This window comes from Meleagris gallopavo, chromosome 26 (genome assembly GCF_000146605.3).
Source record: "Meleagris gallopavo isolate NT-WF06-2002-E0010 breed Aviagen turkey brand Nicholas breeding stock chromosome 26, Turkey_5.1, whole genome shotgun sequence".
NCBI lineage: Eukaryota > Metazoa > Chordata > Aves > Galliformes > Phasianidae > Meleagris > Meleagris gallopavo.
Genome location: NC_015036.2, coordinates 3,911,572 through 3,919,048, shown reverse-complemented (window position 1 = coordinate 3,919,048; position 7,477 = coordinate 3,911,572). Strand labels below are relative to the sequence as shown.

The window sequence follows — 7,477 nt, the reverse complement described above, 5'->3', positions numbered from 1 at the left end:
CAGCTCCTGGTCTTGTGTTCATTTATGGTGTCTCTGATTCAGTGCCAAAAGCAGTTTCCCTGACTGGCTTCAAAGAGCCGCAGGAGGGGAAGTAGGCTGAACATTCAGGTTGAATATTAGGCAAGATTTCTTCTCTTAAAGAGTGGTGATGCATTGGTACAGCTGCCCAGGAAGGTGGTGGGGTCACCATCCCTGGAGGTGTTCAGGAAACGTGGCACTGGGGGATGTGGTCGGTAGGCATGGTGGGATGGGTTGGGATTGGGAATCTGAGAAGTCTCCAACCTGAATGATTCTATGATTCTATGACACACTTGGCTTTGCTATGTTGTTGCAAAGACTATTTTCAACAAGCTTTAAAACTACATGAGATGAGATGATACAGAATGCATCTGTCCATAGAGAAGTGAATTGCTTTTGATTAACCTGTTGCTTGGGTGTTTTTTTTTTTTTTTAATTAATGCTATTTGATGCAGCGGGGCTGTCAGTCCAACAAACTGCCTCATTTTGCAGAATGTTCCAGGAAAGCATGGGAAACATTTCCAGCTAAATCTGCAAGAAAAAAAATTTGCATTTCCCTGCAGGGTGATTTGTAACCTAGATTGCTGGGGTTGGGGGCTTGGGGTGGGGGTAGGGGGTGCTGCTTTTCAGTAAGCTTCCACAAAATAGACATTTCCCTTTAGTCTGGAAAAAAATGAAATTCAGACCACTGCAGATGCTCAAATGCCAAATGACTTTCAAGCATGAGAAAATCTTGAAATCCTAAGCATAAAACATATGGCGCTTTGCTTTGGAATGAGATTGAAAGGGAAAAGCTCAACGGTAAAGCTGAACCGAGGACATTTCATTATTCAGAATGATAGGAAAGAGCTTTCTTTTAGCATAAGAAGTGAGAATTTTGAGCAGATCTGACTATTTTTGAAGGCAAGCAGCAGCCTTATTATTTATTTGCATTGTGGTCATATTAGGTCAATTATTAACTCACTCAAATGAAAGCCAAAAAGCTCCTTAGGAATCTGTTTTATGTGAAAGTGTGGATGGAAGTGGAAACAGCCAAGCAGATTTCATTCAGTTTAGGAGAAAAACATCAACCGTTGTTTCTCTCTCTGCGTGCACAGATTTGGGACAGCTTTGGGCATCCAGTATGGATATCCAAAGGAAGCAAAATGGGGCTGAGGTATTCACTGCTGATAGTGGAGGGGAGGGTGGGAGGAGGGGGAACATCCCCCAAATATGAAGTATCTGGGAGATCCGTGTGTCCATATTAGCAGTGTCTGTATTTTTGCCCCATGGGAGCTCTCCCCTTTTGCAATCTGCCACTCACATCCCATGAGCCAGAAGCAATTGTGACTCAGAGCCGCTTTTCTGACCCTGTCTGCAACTGCAGATCGCCCCAAGGCACAGCAGCTCATTAACCTGGGGTTGTTCTTTGTAGCTGCAGGTGGTTTTCTCACTCCTGATCCCATCCCCATCCCTCTCTCCAACCATTCTCCTCCTGTGGGCCACGTTTCAATTCCAAATGTCCATTTTACACCTCGCTTTAATTAGTTTTGTATCACCGTGTTGTATTTATATTGCTTGACGTAAGCTTCACGTTGCTTCCATTACATCTTATGCGTTGCTGTGATTTTTATTTATGGTGTTTCTGGTGCATTTGCATTACTTTCCTGAGATGGATATCATTTTGGCTGGATTTACAGTGTATTTCTTCAGTTAGATTTATATCGCTTTAATTAGATTTATATCTCTTTAGGCTTTGAGGGCTTCACTTAGATTTACAATCTCTCTTTTAGCAGGCTTGTCTTGCACGGGAGATTCGCATCCTTTTTCTTTCAAAGGGTATTGCTTAACTCAACACCAGTGTTGCTTTATCTAGGCTTTGGTCAGCCTCCCAGTTAGGTACACGAAGCCAGAACTCACAGCTTGCTTTCTTTCCCCTTAATTTATGGTAGAATAATCCTGTTGGAATTTAAATTAACCTCTTCCAAGCCAACACCAGCATGAACGTACTGGAGGTCATCTCACCAACTGGATCAATGAGAGTCCAGTTAGCAAGATGCTCTTCCTTCCTGTGCACTAAATGCAGTGTGCAGCTGTGTGATGGAGGCTCCAAGCTTGCTTTTCCCTTTGCCATAATCAAGAAGCCTCGCTGGAGCTGATCTCTTGCAGAACACAGGCTGTGCTTCCCAACAACAGCCACAGAGGACGTGGCTTTGTGCTCCTGCCCAGCTCTGAATCACATCAGCTGGAAGGGATCTACATCCATGTGCTTTGGGGTGAAAGCTAAGCTGAGATTGAGAGAGGTCAGTGGGTGTTCCCTGAGGGCTGTTTTTTCAGGTGTTCACAGCAGGATGCTCGGCTGCTTTCCCACTTGGAGGCAATTTGGGGCTCTGTTGAAGGGCAGGATGTGGGCCGGGTGCATTCAGCTTTAGCTGATGGAAATGAACTCCCATGAGTCCCTCCAGCTATCAGCACTCAGTTGGGCAGGGCTGGCTGCACCCTGAGCTCTCACCCAACCCAACCCAACCTCCTGGCCCTCTCCTTGCCCAAAACACAGTGAGACTCTGATGCTTACTGTGTGCCCAATGATGTTACAAGAACCACAGAACCATTACAGAACCTTTGGAGTTGATCACTAAGCTCATCAAGTCCAACCCATCCCCACTGTGCCCACCAGCCACGTCCCCATCCTCTGCCCTTCCTGCAGCTGCACAAACGAGTGGCTAATTCAATTAATGTGCATCTAATTAGGCCATCAGCATCTCTGGAAGAGGGGCTGCATCCGCAGCATGGGCTGCAGTGGTCTGAGCATTCCATTGCCTTCCCCATGCTCTGCCACTGGGCCCCATTCATTTAATTACGCCTGGCTGCTGTGCTCCTCACCCTTTTAATTGCCCTGGACACAGAGCAGCGTGGTAAGCAGGTCAGAGATAGATGCTGGGCATTGTTTTAAGACAGTAAAGCTGTTTTTAAACAGCATTCAGCAGCTTGCTTTATGTAATTGCTGAGAGAAGGAGGGCATTCAGCAGGGGCAGCGGGGAATGCTCCAAAGGGATGCTGAGCAGCTCCTAATTAACGACAAATGACTCGGAGCCTGGTGCAGTGCTGTAACTGTAAGATCTCTGCCGAATGCCACAGCTGCAAGTCCTTTCCCAGAGCTTCAGACCAAGCCATAGGTCTGCAGCAATATTCCCAGATAGAACTGGGATTTAGTCAACAGTTTGGAGGACTGGGAGAGCAAAACCCAAACTAATTAACTCTCCCTGAGGCTTATTAGTTCTCTGGTGCTGGGATCAATGGGAAAAGGCTGATTTTTATGTGTTCACATGCCCAAAAAGAGCTGCCCTGATTGAACACTTCAAAAAGCACTGATGATTCTTTCATGTAGTTTAAAAGTGGGGTTTGGCATGAAAATAAAAACAAAGGAGGGAGATTAAATAGATCAAGGCAGCACATTTGGGCCTGATCCCTGACCTCAGTTACGCCACTTCTACCTGAAATTCACGGTGGAGAAAATAAGATGAGAAACAGGCAGCAAAGACTTGTGCTTGGTTGGTTTTCATTTTGGAGACTGATATTGCTGAGGCCGTTCTGGACAGGGTGTGTTTTCAGAGCACAACTGAGGTCTGTTTGTCCTTCCCTTTGCACCGCTGTCCTGATCTCAGGCTGTGCAACACCCAGCCAAAGTGCTGGAAGGAAAAGCTGCCTGGCTCTGTGTGTGCAGTCCAGCAAGGGAAATAAACCCAATGGGGCCAGGGCAGGGGATGGAAAGCCTGGCAAGCCACGGGCAAGCTGCCCAGGCTAAGGCTGCATGGCTCAGGATGTGCTGGGTGAGCAGCCTGCCCAGGGCACTGAGCATTCGGGATGTTTCCAGGGGCCCTGCTGAGCCTCCTAGATGTGCTCACTGCAGTGTACGCTCTGCTGAAAGCTCTGCAGGGCTGTGAGTGCTGCTGGAGGAGCTCCCAGAGATGTGTGTGGCCTCAGGACCGTGAGGAAGCCTGCCCAGCCCCTGGTCTGCCACCTTCCAAAGCACATCATGTTTTCCAAGCATGGGTGAGATCAGGATCTCATTTTGCTCTGGTCTGATCTGCAATCTAGCCTCAAATCTCTTGCACTGAGAAGACAGGTGGATGCAAGGCTTTGATGTCTGCTGTATCCCTCCCCCTCCATGCCCTGACCACACTGGAGCAATGTCCAATTCATTACACACAGCCTGCTGCATCCCCTTGGAAGAAAAGGGACTCGACATCAGTTGTCTATCTAAGCTCTGCCTCTGAGGGGACTTAGAACAGCTGGCTCTGAGCACTCCAGCAGGCACTAATTACCCTAACGGGCCTCCCCAGGCCTTGCCCCAAGCACCTTCTTCCCATTGGCCCTACAGTTCTATTTAAGTTCAGGCCAGGAGCTGTACCATTCTACTGAGCACCTGGAACAGGGGACAAGTGGATGAAGAAGGCAGCATCCTCAGACATAGAGGCAGCCCCTGGGCATGGAGCAGGCTTGGTGGGACAGAGCATCCCTAAGTAGGGGTGGGCAGATAAGCCAGGGCTGTGCTGAGGTGAGTCAACCAGGTGGGAGAGAGGAACAGGACCATCCAAATGGGAAGGATATGGAGGCTGCGCTTCTCAGCACGGTGCTGCTCTTCTGGATGCCCAGCTCCCTGCTGAGCTCCTGGGGTTGGTTCTTAGAATAAGCAGCTCCTTCACAACAAACAGCAGTGCTCTTTGATGTATTGCTGGTGCTGCTGCTGTGGTGTGTTAAATCCTTTGGTTTCATGCTCGTAATAAGAAAACTGGCCGCAGAGACTTAGTGTAAGTTGATGAGAAAGTAGCAATAATTATTGCTTGCTCCTCCATGGGAGGGTAAACCTTCAGATGCTAATGGGCTCTGGAGTATTGACTGATTACTCACACTGGGGTGAAACAGCAAGCAAAAGTGTCCTTCATTCTCCTTCTCAGGGATAGGGCAAGAAGCATCCTAACTGCACTGAATGGCTGCAGACTGTGATCTGGGGACTAAAAGGTGGAAAAGTTTTCTAACACAGGGCAAGGGACAGGGCAGGTGTATTCCTGGAATGGATGAAGGGAAGATGCTGCAGGTATTTATGCCTGGCCCAGCCTGACAGCGTGTGCACAACAGCAAGTGGGTGGTGAGTGGTGAAAATGGGCTGGCAGCACATTTTTGTTTGCCTGGTACATTTGCATGTGGCAAAGGCAGGGCTCTTGCCCACAGAACCTTGTGTGGGATGCTGAAGGACTTCTCACGCTCTCCACTTCTCTTTTTCTCTTGCTAAGGCTCTCAGCTTTGCAGCAACAGCTGTCTGAGCCTGGATCTGAGTGGGTACAAATCCCTTCCTGCTTTTCCAAGGTGCTGACATGACACTGAACTTCAAGTTTGGAGGTGAGGAAGGAAGATTTGCTGCTCAGTTGGGGCTGACCAAAGCTGCATCCCAGGCCCCAAGGTGAAGCTGTGTCAGACTGTAATCCTCTGCTCCCAAGCACTGCTGGAACATCACAGCAGAGCATGGAGGAGAATGTTTTCTTTTAACGGCACATTTTTCCTTAAACCAGTTTGCAGGCACGGCTGAGGCATTTTAATGGAAATTTCCTCCCAGTAAAAAGGCTGCAGCACACATACCAGAAACTCTTGGCCCGGATCGTTAACATTCAGTAAAACTATAAGCAACCCAGTGGGAGCATTGAGCTGCGAGGCATGCTTCATCTTCCTACAGCTCAGGACACAGACTGTGAATATGGGGCAGCCCTTCAGATGTACCAACAGCAAAGTCAGAAGAGGCCAACACCAGTGAAGCCTTGCTTTGGCCACCAGGACCTGTCCCACAGTCTTTAAGCTGTACTTAATCCTCTCAGATGCCCTTCATGGCCACTGATCTCCAGCCACCCTGCTCTGCTGATGGTGAATCTCAGAAAGCTACCCTCTCCTGTGCTCCTTGGCTGCTTTCTGTCTATTCTCATGGGTGCTGGGATCGGATCTTCCATTCCCAGGTCACTTTTGGGGTCTGTTTGTGCCTCAGTCCCATTGCAGGAGCAAAGCATTGCTGGCAAGGTGCTGGACACTGGAAGGAGCCCTCTGAGATGGTCTCTTTTCTCATTTCCCAGGCTCTAAGAGGATACTAGGAGGAAAATTGATCCTATTTACTCCACGCCAACTTTACAGGGAAGGAGAGCCCTGAATTCCCCCTCACACCCTGCGGTCCAGGTACACAGCAGGCACTGCTGAAACCTGCAGCCAGGAGCTCACAGCTGCACAGATGGATGCATCCTCATCCCTGCTATCCTCCAGCATAGACATGGGACTGTGCCACGCTCCAGTGCTGGGCTGCACACTGCTGGACCTGAAGTGACCCTGGTGCGATGGGGAAGCTGATCCCAGGTTTGAGCAGAGCACAGCCCTTCACACTGGACATGTTCCAAGGGTTATTTGTGCCTGCTGACCTCACGGCGCTTTTCCTTCCAGCCCCTGCTGGGGTCCTCCTGTCTCTTTGCATAATCTCCTCTGAAGAAATAGCAGGAGTGGGGCTTTCTTTGCAGCTTTTGTCCAGGAGAGCCGCCTTGCTGCACGGTTCCACTTTGAGAACCCCCCTCTCTTTTTGTGTTTGAGCTGAACCGTTTCTTTTCTCCCCTCTTTGCACCTCTTAACTTTCTCTCCTCTATTCTTTGCACCGTTATTGTCCTGAAAAGTATTTTGAGGACACAGTTTGTTCGAAGCAAGGCTGTGACAATGCAAGGGCTACAACTGGAAGCGTGGATTAAAGCAATGCTTTCTATTTATTTCTGTGCTTTTCCTCGCAAAGCTCTTTCTCTCAGACCCCAATCCTGCTGCCGCTGTGACCTTTGCATTTGCAGAGCGACCTTTGGAAATCAAAGGGGCCCTTCGTCGGCATCTGCCCATCTGGAAGCGATTGCAGCAGCGGGCGCAGGGTGGGTTGGGGCCTCGTGGCTGCAGCCTGGAGTGACCCAGTGATGGGAAGAGGGGCTGAAGTGCCTTGCATTGCAACCTCGGGGTGGGAATACCTCCGGCGTGCTGCCTGGATGCAGGGAGAGCCTCAGCAGCCACGTCAACACCATTTGATTCACAGCCACCGCGTGTTTAGTGGACTCTGAGTTGCGTGCGTTGGTGCAAACTGCAGCGCTGGGCTTTGCTGTTCATGCTGGCCTCCCCTCTCCTTTGTATTCAATTATTTGCCAGGGAGGAGAAAACACGAAGAAAGAGGGAAAAAAAAAAAAAAAAGACGCAGGAGAGCCCAGCAGCTGCCCTGGTGCTGCTGGAGATGCCTCTCCATCCTCCCGGCAGAGGGGAGCGGGGCTCGAGACAGCACTACTTTCTTTGCCTTCGGGCTCCCTCTGCCTTGTTTTAATCCCCTTTTCCCCTCCCTCTCTCCTCCCCCCTCAGCCCAGCTGGGGAGCAGCTGCGGCTCGCACTGGCCCTTTAACGGCGGGGCGGTGCTGCGGGGCCGAGG

At 49.8% G+C, this 7,477-nt stretch overlaps 1 long non-coding RNA gene across 2 annotated transcripts; it reads left to right on the top strand.

Annotated features, from left to right (window-relative positions):
• Nucleotides 1–648: 648 nt before the first annotated feature.
• Nucleotides 649–7,248, top strand: LOC109371011. Of its 2 annotated transcripts, none has more exons than XR_002121655.2 (2): nucleotides 649–4,555; nucleotides 5,292–7,248. It is a non-coding gene; the product is annotated as an uncharacterized LOC109371011 (long non-coding RNA). The 2 variants fall into 2 exon arrangements; XR_002121656.2 differs by having other exon boundaries at nucleotides 653–4,555; nucleotides 5,365–7,248.
• Nucleotides 7,249–7,477: the final 229 nt, after the last annotated feature.